The sequence below is a fragment of the Lipotes vexillifer genome, unplaced genomic scaffold (genome assembly GCF_000442215.2).
Source record: "Lipotes vexillifer unplaced genomic scaffold, Lipotes_vexillifer_v1.1 scaffold213, whole genome shotgun sequence".
Classification (NCBI taxonomy): Eukaryota; Metazoa; Chordata; class Mammalia; order Artiodactyla; family Lipotidae; genus Lipotes; species Lipotes vexillifer.
This window is the reverse complement of record NW_006780610.1, coordinates 7,227,369-7,242,458: the sequence shown is the minus strand read 5'-3', so window position 1 is coordinate 7,242,458 and position 15,090 is coordinate 7,227,369. Positions and strand designations below refer to the sequence as shown.

General features: G+C 45.9%; 1 protein-coding gene and 1 pseudogene across 1 annotated transcript in view; one reads left to right on the top strand and one right to left on the bottom strand.

Annotated features, from left to right (window-relative positions):
- CSMD2 (CUB and Sushi multiple domains 2) overlaps positions 1-15,090 on the bottom strand; it is a 621,436-nt gene that overhangs the window by 476,120 nt on the left and 130,226 nt on the right. The gene's annotated exons all lie outside the window — the stretch shown is intronic.
- LOC103087001 (serine/threonine-protein phosphatase 1 regulatory subunit 10 pseudogene) lies at positions 7,983-10,643 on the top strand (annotated as a pseudogene).

The following is a 15,090-nucleotide window of genomic DNA, read 5'->3' as shown; positions in this document are numbered from 1 at the left end:
CGCAATGACAAAGGTTCTAGAATCCTCAAGGTGCTGAGGCTTTTTGAGATAATTCTGGGACTCACACCTCCCACTCTCAACAATACTTCTGCTTTTCTGTTTCTATTCCTGAGGATGGGGACCCAAGCCTCCTCTCTCCTCTGGCCCTGCCTGGTGGGACTGATGTACGACCCCTTCCCCTCATATGAAAGCCCCTCCTCTGGACCCCAGAGGCCACTGATGTAGAACAGGGGAGGGGCAGTGAGTTGCGGCACGAGATAGGTCTGGGTTACAACCTTGCATTGCCCCTAACAAGTTGGATGACCACGAACAGGTCATCAGATCTCTCTGGGATCTGTTTCCTCATTTAGAAAACAGCGACACTCCTAACACTTCCCTCATAGGACTGTGGAGGGTTGAATGAGAACTTGTACTTTTTCACATAAGCATTCAGCAGTTTCACAAGTGGCACATGGAAAGTGCTTAGGAAACTATTATTCTTTAACCTCCAAGAGGCAGAGGCAGAGGGCTGCTTGGTCTCGGCACCTGTGCTGCCTCTGTCCCCCTTGGTCACCTCTATTTAGCAAGCAACTGCTTGGTAAATCTCATAGGCTTGAATCAAAGCCACCCAGGATGGAATTAGAATTATTCTCCCCACTCATCCTCTTCCCCTTGACCATGAAGCTCAGGTCCCCATGTTCCCCGCTTCCCCTACAAGTCCTCTTGGGACGAGGCCTGATAAAAAGGCCTATGGTTTTGCATCCTACCTGATTTGTGAGGCCTCATCGGAGCCCAGCATCCCTGGCTTTACTGCCATTTGGCTTTGAAATAATGCCAGAGGACAAATGCCTTCCATGCTTAGTGCCCTAAACACATGACCTTCAGGAGTAGGTCCAGGGCTCTCATTAAAGAGTCTCCTTGGGTGCAGGGAACCCTCTCCTGACTTTCAAATTGCCCCAGCCAAGGCGAGTGGGTAAAGGCCATTGGATGGATGCCCCTGTGCCTAGGCCGATGCTGGGTGCTGTCAGAAAGTGCTGGATAACTGTGGTCCCTGCCCTTAGGGATTCTCATCTAATGTCTAGGCATACCAACCCTCCAAAACCACTGCCTGGTCACCAGTGTATTATGCACGCACAAACAGCAATATAATGTGCAAAGCCCAGTGCAAAATACAGAGCCCCTTGTTCAAAGCATGGTTAAGAACTGCAAGATAGAAGACTGGTTCAAGATGGCGGAGTAGAAGGACGTGTGCTCACTCCCTTTTGCGAGAGCACCAGAGTCACAACTAACTGCTGAACAATCATCGACAGGAAGACACTGGAACTCACCAAAAAAAAAAAAAACCCATATCCAAAGACAAAGGAGAAGCTGCAAGGAGAAGGTAGGAGGGGCACAATCACAATAAAATCACATCCCATAAACACTGGGTGGGTGACTCACAAACTGAAGAACACTTATACCACAGAAGTCCACCCACTGGACTGAAGGTTCTGAGCCCCATGTCAGGCTTCCCAACCTGGGGGTCTGGCAATGGAAGGAGGAATTCCTAGAAAATCAGACTTTGAAGTCTAGTGGGATTTGATTGCAGGACTTTGACAGGACTGGGGGAAACAGAGATTCCACTCTTGGAGGGCACACACAGAGTACTGTGCGCATCAGGATAATGGTTTCTATCAGGTTGTTTTCAAGATAAAGATACCAGATCCTTGATGGTATAGCAGGGATTGCTTTGAGACCCCGGTTTTCACAGTACAAAGCAGTAGGGAAACTGGGGGGACAGAAACACTCCCTGGGACAATGGAAGTCATGCACCATCCAGTCCTCTGAATCATTTGCCTCATAAACCTGTCTCACACTTCGAGTCCATACAGTATCTGTTATGAATAACACCCAGATGATGAAACAGATTGTGGTTGCCATTTTAGTACCTAGAGTAAGGGATACAATTGTCAGATGTTTAACGATCTTGACCTTTAGATAACTGGTCCCTCCCATCAGGAAGCTTACAAAAGCCTCTTAGATAGCCTCATCCACCAGAGGGCAGACAGCAGAAGCAAGAAGAACTACAATCCTGCAGCCTGTGGAACAAAAACCACATTCACAGAAAGATAGAAAAGATGAAAATGCAGAGGGCTATATACCAGATGAAGGAACAAGATAAAACCCCACAGAAACAACTAAATGAAGTGGAGATAGGCAACCTTCCAGAAAAAGAATTCAGAATAATGATAGTGAAGATGATCTTGGAAAAAGACCTTGGAAAAAGAATGAAGGCAAAGATCAAGAAGATGAAAGAAATGTTTAACAAAGACCTAGAAGAATTAAAGAACAAACAAACAGACATGAACAATACAATAACTGAAATGAAAAATACACTAGAAGGAATCAGTAGCAGAATAGCTGAGGCAGAAGAACGGGAAAGTGACCTGGAAGACAGAATGGTGAAATCCACTGCTGCAGAACAGAATAAAGAAAAAAGAATGAAAAGAAATGCAGACAGCCTAAGAGACCTCTGGGACAACATAAGACACACAAACATTCACATTATAGGGGTCCCAGAAGAAGAGAGAGAGAAAGGGCTCCAGAAAATATTTGAGGAGATTATAGTTGAAAACTTCCCTAACATGGGAAAGGAAATAGCCACCAAAGTCCAGGAAACACAGAAAGTCCCAGGCAGGATAAACTCAAGGAGAAACACGCCAAGATACATAGTAATCAAATTGGCAAAAATTAAAGAGAAAGAAAAATTATTAAAAGCAGCAAGGGAAAAATGAGAAATAACATACAGAGGAACTCTGATTTCTCAGCAGAAACTCTACAAGCCAGAAGGGAGTGGCATGACATACTTAAAGTGATGAAAGGGAAGAACCTACAACCAAGATTACTCTAGTCAGCAAGGAGCTCATTCAGATTCGATGGAGAAATCAAAAGCTTTACAGACAAGCAAAAGCTAAGAGAATTCAGCACCACCAAACCAGCTCCAAAACAAGTGCTAAAGGAACTTGTCTACTGGGAAATACAAGAGAAGAAAAGCAACTACAAAAACAAACCCATGACAATTAAGAACATGGTAATAGGAACATTCATATTGAAAATTACCTTAAACGTGAATGGATTAAATGCTCCAACCAAAAGACACAGGCTTGCTGAATGGATACAAAAACAAGACCCATATATATGCTGTCTACAAGAAACCCACTTCAGACCTAGGGACACATACAGACTGAAAGTGAGGGGATGGAAAAAAATATTCCATGCAAATGGAAATCAAAAGAAAGCTGGAGTAGCAATACTCATATCAGATAAAATAGAATGTAAAATAAAGAATGTTACAAGAGACGAGGAAGGACACTACATAATGATGAAGGGATCAATCCAAGAAGAAGATATAACAATTATAAATATTTATGCACCCAACATAGGAGCACCTCAATACATAAGGCAAATGCTAACAGCTCTAAAAGAGGAAATCGACTGTAACACAATAATAGTGGGGGACTTTAACACCTCACTTACACCAATGGACAGATCATCCAGACAGAAAATTAATAAAGAAACACAAGCTTTAAATGACACAATAGACCAGATAGATTTAATTGATGTTTAAAATTTATATTTTCGTCCCATCCAAAAACAGCAGATTACACTTTCTTCTCAAGTGCACATGGAAAATTCTCCAGGATAGATCACATCCTTGGGTCACAAATCAAGCCTTGGTAAACTTAAGAAAATTGAAATCATATCAAGTATCTTTTCTGACCACAATATTATGAGACTGGAAATCAATTACAGGGAAAAATATGTAAAAAACACAAACACATGGAGACTAAACAATACATCACTAAATAACAAAGAGATCACTGAAGAAATCAAAGAGGAAATCAAAAAGTACCTAGAGACAAATGACAATGAAAAAAAGACGATTCAAAACCTATGGGATGCAGCAAAAGCAGTTCTCAGAGGGAAGTTTATAGCAATATAATCCTACCTCAAGAAACAAGAAAACTCTCAAATAAACGATCTAAACTTACACCTAAAGGAACTAGAGATAGAAGAACAAACAAAACCCAAAGTTAGTGGAAGGAAAGAAATCATGAAGATCAGAGAGGAAATAAATGAAATAGAAACAAAGAAAACAATAGCAAAGATCAATAAAACTAAAAGCTGGTTATTTGAGAAGATAAACAAAATTGATAAACCTTTAGCGAGACTCATCAAGAAAAAGAGGGAGAGGACTCAACTCAATAAAATAAGAAATGGAAAAAGAGAAGTTACAAAAGCAGAAATACAAAGCATCATAAGAGACTACTACAAGCAACTTTATGCCAGTAAAATGGACAACCTGGAAGAAATGGACAAATTCTTAGAAAGGTATAACCTTCCAAGACTGAACCAGGAAGAAATAGAAAATATGAACAGAATAATCACAAGTAATGAAATTGAAACTGTGATTAAAAATCTTCCAACAAACAAAAGCCCAGGACCAGATGGCTTCACAGGTGAATTCTATCAAACATTTAGAGAAGAGCTAACACCCAGCCTTCTCAAACTCTTCCGAAAACTTTCAGAGGAAGGAATACTCCCAAACTCATTCTTTGAGGCCAGCATCTCCCTGATATCAAAATCAGGCAGAGATACTACAAAAAAAGAAAATTACAGACCAATAGCACTGATGAAAATAGATGCAAAAATCCTCAACAAAATACTAGCAAACGGAATAGAACAACACATTAAAAGGACCATACACTATGATCAAGTGGGATTTATCCCAGGGATGCAAGGATTCTTCAATATACACAAATCAATCAATGTGATACACCGTATTAGTAAATTGAAGAATAAAAACCATATGATCATCTCAATAGATGCAGAAAAGTCTTCTGACAAAATTCAACACGTATTTATGATAAAAACTCTCCAGAAAAAAAAAAAAAAAGGTCATGAAGAACCTAGGGGCAAGACGGGAATAAAGACACAGACCTACTAGAGGATGGACTTGAGGATATGCGGAGGGGGAAGGGTAAGCTGTGACAAAGTAAGAGAGTGGCATGGACATATATACACTACCAAACGTAAAACAGATAGCTAGTGGGAAGCAGCCGCATAGCACAGGGAGATCAGCTCGGTGCTTTGTGACCACCTAGAGGGGTGGGATAGGGAGGGTGGGAGGGAGGGAGATGCAAGAGGGAAGAGATATGGGAACATATGTATATGTATAACTGATTCACTTTGTTATAAAGCAGAAACTAACACACCATTGTAAAGCAATTATACTCCAATAAAGATGTTAAAAAAATAAATTAAAATAAAATAAAAACCTCTTCAGAAAGTAGGCATAGAGGGAACCTGCCTCAACATAATAAAGCCCATATACGACAAACCCACAGCCAACATCATTGTCAATGGTGAAAAACTGAAAGCATTTCCTCTAAGAATAGGAACAAGACAAGCACGTCCACTATCACCACTGTTATTCAACATAGTTTTGGAAGTGTTAGACACAGCAATCAGAGAAGAAAAAGAAATAAAAGGAATACAAATTAGAAAAGAAGAGGTAAAACTGTCATTGTTTGCAGATGACACGAAACTATACATAGAGAATCCTAAAGATGCCACCAGAAAACTACTAGAGCTCATCAATGAATTTGTTAAAGTTGCAGGATACAAAAATAATGCACGGAATTCTCTTGCATTCCTATAAACTAAGAATGCAAGATCAGAAAGAGAAATTAAGATAACAATCCCATTCACCATTGCAACAAAAAGAATAAAATACCTAGGAATAAACCTACCTAAGGAGGTAAAAGACCTATACTCAGAAAACTATAAGACACTGATGGAAAAAAAACCAAAGATGACACAAACAGATGGAGAGATATACCGTGTTCTTGGATTGGAAGAATCAATACTGTGAAAATGACTATACTACCCAAAGCAACCTACAAATTCAATCCCTATCAGATTACCAAGGGCATTTTTTACAGAACTAGAACAAAAAAGTCTTAAAATTTTTTGAGACAACCAAAGCAATCTTGAGGGAAAAAAAATGGAGCTGGAGGAATCAGACTCCCTGACTTCAGACTATACTACAAAGCTACAGTAATCAACACAATATGGTACTGGCACAAAAACAGAAATATAGATCAATGGAACAGGATAGAAAGCCCAGAGATAAACCCATGCACCTATGGTAAACCAATGTGTGACAAAGGAGGCAAGGATATACGATGGAGAAAAGAGAGTCTCTTCAATAAGTGGTGCTGGGAAAACTGGACAGCTACATATAAAAGAATGAAATTAGAACACTTTCTAACACCATACACAAAAATAAACTCAAAGTGGATTAAAGACCTGAATATAAGACCAGACACTATAAAACTCTTAGAGGAAACCATAGGCAGAACACTCTATGACATAAATCACAGCAAAATCTTTTGTGGCCCACCTCCTAGAGTAATGGAAATAAAAACAAAAATAAACAAATGGAGCTTAATGAAACTTAAAAGCCTCTGCACAGCAAAGGAAACCATAAACAAGACGAAAAGACAACCCTCAGAATGGGAGAAAATATTTGCAAACAAATCAACGGACAAAGGATTAATCTCCAAAATATATAAACAGCTCATGCAGCTCAATATTAAAAACACAAACAATCCAATCAAAAAATGGGCAGAAGACCTAAATAGACATCTCTCTAAAGAAGACATACAGATGGCCAAGAGGCACATGAAAAGATGCTCAACATCACTAATTATTAAAGAAATACAAATCAAAACCACAATGAGGGCTTCCCTGGTGGTGCAGTGGTTGAGAATCTGCCTGCTAGATTCTGCCTGCAGGGGACACGGGTTCGAGCCCTGGTCTGGGAGGATCCCACATGCCGCGGAGCAACTAGGCCCGGGAGCCACAACTACTGAGCCTGCGCGTCTGGAGCCTGTGCTCCGCAACAAGAGCGGCCGCGATAGTGAGAGGCCCGCGCATCGCGATGAAGAGTGGCCCCTGCTCGCCGCAACCAGAGAAAGCCCTCGCACAGAAACGAAGACCCAACACAGCAAAAAGAAATAAAATAAATTAATAAACTCCTACTCCCAACATCTTCAAAAAAAGAAAAAGAAAGAAAAGAAATAGCAGAAAATTTCAAATTAGGCATGAGCATGAATTAAAAAAAAAACAAAAAACAATGAGGTGTAGTTTCTAATCGGTATCACCTCACACCGGTTAGAATGGGCATCATGAGAAAATCTACAAACCACAAATGCTGGAGAGGGTGTGGAGAAAAGGGAACTTTTGCACTGTTGCTGGGAATGTAAATTGATACAGCCACTATGGAGAACAGTATGGAGGTTCCTTAAAAAACTAAAAATAGAACTACCATACGACCCAGCAATCCCACTACTGGGCATATACCCAGAGAAAACCATAATTTAAAACGACACATGCAGATTCTGGGGTTTGTTTAGAGGTTTGAATTTTCTCGGAGAAAGACGGGCCGGCCACGAGGAGAAAAGAAACAAGCCGCAGCAACATCTAAGCCCTTGAAAGGATCCTGAGAGAGCGGGGAAAAGGGAAAACAGCAGCCACCAGCCCAACCACTTGTGTCTTCTGCCCCTTCCCACCTATCTTGCCCACCCCACCAGCCCACGCTGCCTGGGACTTGAAATCTGTGGCTGAGGGACCGTCACCACATAACTTCAAAAATAATCAACCACCCTCCCTTCCCAAAGCCACCCAAATTCACTCATCCAGCGTTTACTTTTTTAATCCACTCAGAACTTTTTTTCTACGACCCCCCTCCCTACATGGAGTTGGGTGGGGGGGAAATGAATACTGAGTTGGCCTTTACTTTTTTTAAGGAGACTTTTTGATCCAATGAGGCCCCCCAAATAATTGAGTTTTGGGTCCTGGTTGGTTGTTTTATTTTTCTTTTCTCCAAAATTTTAACCCCCTCCCCCACTGAGCCCGAGGTGCTGATGTCGCAAAAAAACTGGATGAAAACCTCGATCATGGGTTCGGGTCCCATAGACCCCAAAGAGCTTCTCGAGGGCCTGGAGAGCTTCCTTAACCAAGATGGAGAAGTCAAGAGTGTGGATGGGATTTCGAAGATCTTCAGTCTGATGAAGGAAGCACGAAAGATAGTGAGTCGATGCACTTACTTGAACATTCTCCTGCAGACCCGTTCACCAGAAATATTGGTCAAGTTTATTGATGTTGGTGGTTACAAGCTTCTTAACAATTGGCTGACATATTCAAAGACAACCAACAACATTCCCCTCTTGCAGCAAATTCTACTGACCCTGCAGCACCTACCACTCACTGTTGACCATCTCAAGCAGAGCTCCGGAAATTGGCCTCAGTCCTTGCCAGCGACTGGACGGCTGTGATCCGCTCCCAGAGCAGTACCCAGCCTGCTGAGAAAGATAAGAAGAAACGGAAAGAAGAGGGGAAGAGTCGAACCACCCCTCCTGAGCGACCGTTGACTGAGGTGAAGGCTGAGACTCGGGCTGAGGAGGCCCCAGAGAAGGAGAGGGAGAAGCCCAAGTCCCTCCGAACCACGGCGCCCGGTCACGCCAAGCTCCGCTCCACCGGCCTAGAGCTGGAGACCCCGTCTTCGGTGCCTGCGAGGAAGAATGCCAGTGCAGGGGTGCTTTCTGACAAGTACAACCTTAAGCCCATCCCCCTCAAGCGTCAGAGTTCCACAGCTGCCCCAGGAGATGCTGCGCCCCCTGCAGAGAAGAAATACAAGCCACTCAACACGACGCCCAACGCCACCGAAGAGATCAATGTGAAGATCATCCTGCCACAGCCTACGGGGGGCCTGGGCTTTCTGGATGTGCTCAATTCAGCCCCTGTTCCAGGCATCAAAATTAAGAAGAAGGTGCTGTCACCCACAGCTGCCAAGCCAAGCCCATTTGAAGGGAAAACGAGCACAGAACCGAGCACAGCCAAACCTCCTTCCCCAGCGCCAGCACCTCCTTCTGCGGCTATGGACACAGAACGTCCAGGGACCCCAGATCCCCCTGTTGAAGTCCCAGAGCTCATGGATACTACCTCTTTGGTTGCAAAGCCAGTGGAGAGTCCCGGAGATCCTAGCCAGCTGACTTGGAAAGGCAGGAAGAGGAAAACTGTGACTTGGCCTGAGGAGGGCAAACTGAGAGAGTATTTCTATTGTGAACTGGATGAAACTGAACGAGTGAATGTGAATAAGATCAAGGAGTTCGGCCAGGCAACTAAGCGAGAGATACTGTCAGACCGACACGCGTTTGAGACGGCCCGGCGTCTGAGCCACGACAACATGGAGGAGAAGGTGCCCTGGGTGTGCCCCCGGCCCCTGGTGCTGCCCTCGCCTCTTGTCACCCCTGGAAGCAACAGTCAGGAGCGGTACATCCAGGCTGAGCGGGAGAAGGGGATCCTTCAGGAGCTCTTCCTGAACAAGGGAAAGTCCTCACAAGCCTGATCCTGAGCCCTATGAGCCTATCCCCCCAAAACGCATCCCCCTAGATGAGGAATATTCCATGGATGAGACCCCATGTGTTGAGACCCTGGAGCCTGGGGGGACCGGTGGCTCACCCGATGGGGAAGGCAGTTCCAAGTTGCCTCCTGTTCTGGCCAATCTTATGGGAAGCATGGGTGCCAGGAAGAGCCCCCAGGGTCCTGGAGGAGGAGGCATCAATGTGCAGGAGATCCTCACCTCCATCATGGGTAGCCCTAACATTCATCCCTCAGAGGAACTCCTGAAGCAACCAGACTATTCAGACAAGACCAAGCAGATGCTGGTGCCTCATGGACTCTTAGGCCCTGGTCCCATAGCCAATGGTTTCCCACCGGGAGGCCCTGGGGGCCCCAAGGGCATGCAGCACTTCCCCCCTGGGCCTGGTGGACCTATGCCAGATCCCCATGGAGGCCCTGGGGGCCCAGGTGGGCCAGTGGTCCACGTCTCCTGGGTCCCCCACCCCCTCCCTGGGGGCGTGATCCCTTCTGGGATGGCCCAGGTGACCCCATGCGGGATGGCCCGATGCGCGGGGGACCAGGTCCGGGGCCATACCATAGAGGCCGTGGTGGCCGAGGCGGGAGTGAACCACCGCCTCCTCCTCCTCCTCCATTCCGAGGGGCCAGAGGAGGTCGCTCTGGAGGAGGACCTCCAAATGGACGAGGGGGCCCTGGTGGGGGCATGGTCGGAGGTGGTGGGCATCGTCCCCATGAAGGCCCCGGTGGGGGCATGAGCAGTGGCAGCAGACATCATCCCCATGAAGGCCCTGGCAGTGGCATGGGCGGTGGGCATCGCCCCAATGAAGGCCCTGGCGGCGGCATGGGTGGTGGCAGTGGCCATCGTCCTCATGAAGGCCCTGGTGGAGGAATGGGTGCTGGCGGTGGACATCGGCCCCATGAAGGCCCTGGACACGGGGGGCCCCCATGGCCACTGGCCTCATGATGGCCCTGGTCACCGAGGCCACGACCATCGAGGGCCACCCCCTCATGAGCACCGTGGCCATGGTGGCCCTGGCCATGGCGGAGGCAGCCACCGATGGCATGATGGAGGCCACAGCCATGGAGGAAACATGTCAAATCGCCCTGTTTGTCGACATTTCATGATGAAGGGTAACTGCCGCTATGAGAACAACTGTGCCTTCTACCACCCGGGTGTCAATGGGCACCCCCTGCCCTAGGGACCACCTGCCCGCCCCGCCCACACCCCTGTGGACTGCAGCCTTGCTCCTTCCACCCTTTTATGGCTTCTGTGAGGCCCATTTTCCCCTTTTCCCAGCGGATGAGGCACCGGCCCCCTCAATGCCCACCTGCCTGGGTTCCTGGGGGTTTTCTGATCACTGGTGCGCATTGATGTACATATTTTCCTCCAGTCTGGGGAGGAGAGAGACTGGACACATTCCGTACCCTGGACTGCTGAAGAGGAGACCGAGTTGGCTTCACTTTTTGAGGAGATTTGCCCTTTATGCCAAGAGCCTCTCCGGTATTACCCTTTATGCCTGAGAACCTAAAGCTGGTTATCCTGGAGAACACCTCTACTCTCCCCTTGTGGGCCCTCCACATGCACACAGAACTCTGACATGGGATCAGCTGCACTTATGAAATCATCCCAGCCAAGTTCATGCTTCCTCGAGGGGTGGGGAGATGGTAAAAGGGGTATTGTGGATCCCACTGCACTGAGAGGACTCAGTCAGGCTGGATTTGAGTTCTGGAACACGTCATCCCCACTGCTCCCCTGACACAGGCTTTACATTGAGTCCTTTCTCAAGTAAGATGTTGCAATCTTCCGTGAACACCCAAGTTTGCATCATGGGTCTGCTAGGTTCAATGATGGCAAATTCACATCAGCATCCGGTGAAAAGTTTTAGCTGGCATAGGTGAGGCCATTGGTGGTGGTCCACCCTTGCCTGCAACTCATTCTGGAAATTACAACGCTTCAGTGAGACCAGCTTTTCATCAACTGAAGCCCGGTGTGCTGGGCATACCAGTCACACTACACGCACTGCCTCTGGGAGTTAGTGCGCTCCTGGCCCCCTCCTGGAACCTCGTGGGTGTGAGGCCTCCAGCTCCCTTGCCCTGTCAGCCACCTCTGAATCCCCACCAGGTGCTTCCTGGGTGGATTCGATAAGATGACCTGCCCTCTCCCAGTCCTCTCCTTCACCTGTCTCAGCATCAGTTGTTTTCTATGAAAACAGTGGATTGGTTGGGTTTTGTGCAGGGTCTTGGGTTAGAGCCACAGTGGATTTGAGGATGAGTATTTTCTTTTTTCTTTTGGTTTTGTATATTTTGTACATTAATAATAAACAGTGGAAAGAGAAGTATTTAATAATAAAAAAGAAAAAGACACATGCACCCCAATGTTCATTGCAGCACTATTTACAATAGCCAGCTCATGGAAACAACCTAAATGCCCACCGACAGACGAATGGATAAAGAAGATGTGGTACATATATACAATGGACCATTACTCAGGTATAAAAAGGAACGAAACTGGGTCATTTACGGAGACGTGGATGGACCTAGAGACTGTTATACAGAGTGAAGTAAGTCAGAAAGAGAAAAACAAATATCACATATTAACGCATATATGTGGAATCTAGAAAAATCTACAGATTAACCAGTTTGCAAGGCAGAAATAGAGACCCAGATGTAGAGAACAAACGCATGGACACCAAGCGGGGAAAGTGGCGGGGGGGAGATGAATTAGGAGATTGGGATTGACATATATACACTAATATGTATAAAATAGATAACTAATAGAACCTGCTGTATAAAAAATAAATAAAATAAAATTCAAAAGAAAAATGAATTGCAAGATAGTAGCAGCAGAGCATGAAGCCACGCAAGGGGCCCTGGTGCCCTGTGCGACCACACAGGCCTTACACCCCTGAAGCTGGTCCTGAGTGCAGGGAATTATGAAAAGGGCGCATCCTCTCCACGGGCCGAGAAGCAGCAAAATGAAGGTTTGGCTGAGGAGGATGGAAGAGAATTCTGGCCTTCAGGGGTTCACAGTCTCATGGGGGATGCAGAGAGAAGCCAGCAGGTAAGCCCAGCACAGAGCCCCAGGCCCAATGGCCGAGGCATGGCAGTAGCGGCATGAACTTCAGGAAAGCAGCTATCCTGCTGTGCAGAGGCCAGGGGGAGGTCAGGGATGGCTTCCAGGAAGCAATGATTCAAGATCTGGATTTTATAGGACAGGAAACCTACGAGGGTCCCTGAACTCCCAGGGAGTCCCTGGTCCATTGAATTGGACCTTGGATCTCTCATCTTGACCCCAGACTCCAGCTAGCCCACTAGCCATGAAACCTTCAAGACCTCAACTCCAGGCCAACCTTGGTCCCACCTGCACATCTAAACCACAGCCATAGAAATTTTCTGCCCTTAGGGCTGCAGATCCTTGAAGGTTCAGTCTCCATAAAGAGAACTTTGACCCAGGACACCATTCCTCATGATACTGAGGCTTAGATTTGAATCACATAGGAGGGAGACATTTGTCTAGTGGGCAGACCTGGCTGACTAGTGGACATCTCCGGTTCTCTTCTTGTGTTTATGCAGCGATTCCCGTGAAGTGATGAAAATCTTTATTTTATTGTGAAAAATCATTTCCCAAAATAAAGCCAACTGCCCAAGGTGGTAATGGAAGTGAAAAGTAAGTGAGGAGTCTAAGGAAGTAATGGGTTTTAGCTAGAAAATAGAAGCCATGGGTGAATTAAGGAGTGGATGTTGAATTTGATGGTGGCTCCGATTTGTGAGTGTTTGAAAACAAGGAGAAGATATATGAAATCATTTCAGCAAGTGCTTCAGCCAGGGTAAAAACTGCTCACTGAGTGGGAATGAATACTTTGGTGACTGCTCAAAAGGCAGTTGAGTATTGTGAGAATTTGCCCAGGGAACCCAGGATTCTCCATGGAAATGCTCTTGGAATACAGCTGGGAGCCCCATTAACATTTCCATAAAGCACTGGGTGGCAGAGGCAGTCGTGTGGCTATGGGCTGACTCTAAGCACAGGAAAGGTTCTGCAAGGTGTTTTCCCTTTGCCACAAAAGTTAATAGGGGCGTGGCATTATCATTCATCATGACCTCCTTTCAGCTTAGAAGCTTTGCTTTACTCTGCATGAATGCTGGTTGAGTAATGATAGGAGGCAATGGAGAGGGGAGTTCATTTTAGTGGAGAATTAATTTTAATATTTTATAAATGGCTCTGGTCTTTAGTAATGGAATCATTAAAGATCTGAAGAGGTCATCAAAATACTTTTTTTTTTTCAAGTATGCGCTCTACTAATTTAAGGGGGGGAAATATCCTATAAAGATACTTGAGGATTTGGGAATGTCAAGTTCTCAGAATATACCCTGCTTGAATTTCAAGGATCTACACACAAAAGGATGCTCACTCACCCTAGTGTGAACATACACAGGTATACTCTTGCTTAATCAGGCAGCACACCCGCACTCACAAGTTCAAGTGTGCGCACCCCCCCTTTCCCTACATCATGTAGATATCTCTACAGACTTCTTTCTCTTTCTATGGTGATGCCACTTCCTCCTCTTTCTACTTCTCAGGTCAGATCCCAGCCAAAGGTCCATAAACGTCACTCAACAGGTGTTCTAGAGGTATCCCGAGGAAGACACATGAGCTCTTTGTGATCACCCCCAACCGCCACCCCACCACAGGTACTAACCTGAAAGTCAGGGCTTCCAAGTTGGAGAAAACATCCCATAGGGCCTGCCCAGGGTTATTGGGGCCAACTGGCTTAGAGCAACCTGCTAAAAATGCCTCATTTGGGGCAATGGGTCTCTGAGAAGATCCCAGGTCACACTCTGCTTCATTCCTGTTGTACTTTCAGACCTCCAGTCTGTGAACAAGAGCCTTGCAGCAGGACAAACACTCGAGATAGAGGAAGGAGGGCTGGTTTGAAGGGCCCCATCCTCTAGGATAACAGAAACTCAGGAGGATACCAAGTCTTCCCTGGATGGTTTTCTGCAAGGAGGTCAGAAAACCACAGGTGAAGGACCACCCCGTTGGAGCACTCTTAGATGGTAAAGCACGGGAACCGTGCACACCTGTTATTTTCTCAACCCCTGGCCAACTGTAACAAGCAAGGTAAATGTGATGGGACATATTCTGAGGGCACCCACGCTGGTTCGGCACCTAGCTGTTCTCCAGCTATGAAATTAAGTCTTTGCTAAACTTTCTCTTAGGTGGATATAAAGAATAACAGCAGATGTAAGTGACAGAGAGGTTGAGTTGCTCTGCATGGTCTTCAACCTGTGGCCAGCATAATAGACAGTGGAAGGGGGACTAGATGGAGAACCAGAAAATTTGGCTTCAAGGACCAGCCATGCAACTGGTCAGCGAGGTCATGTGATCACTCAGACTTTCAGCTTCCGCATTTCTAAAACGGGCATGAAAATCCCTGCCTTGGCTGTTGTTATCAAGATTCAGTGGGTCAGTGAGCATGAAGGTGTTTAGGAGACTACAAATTCCACTGCACATGTTAGGAGTTATTACCTAGCTGTGGGCCTGGCACTTCTTCCTGCTTCAACATAATTGTAAACTCCTTTTATGTTTATTGAGGGCAGGTCCTTACCTCCCTTCTATAAAGGAGAGGCCGCTTCTGGCTTCTTTCC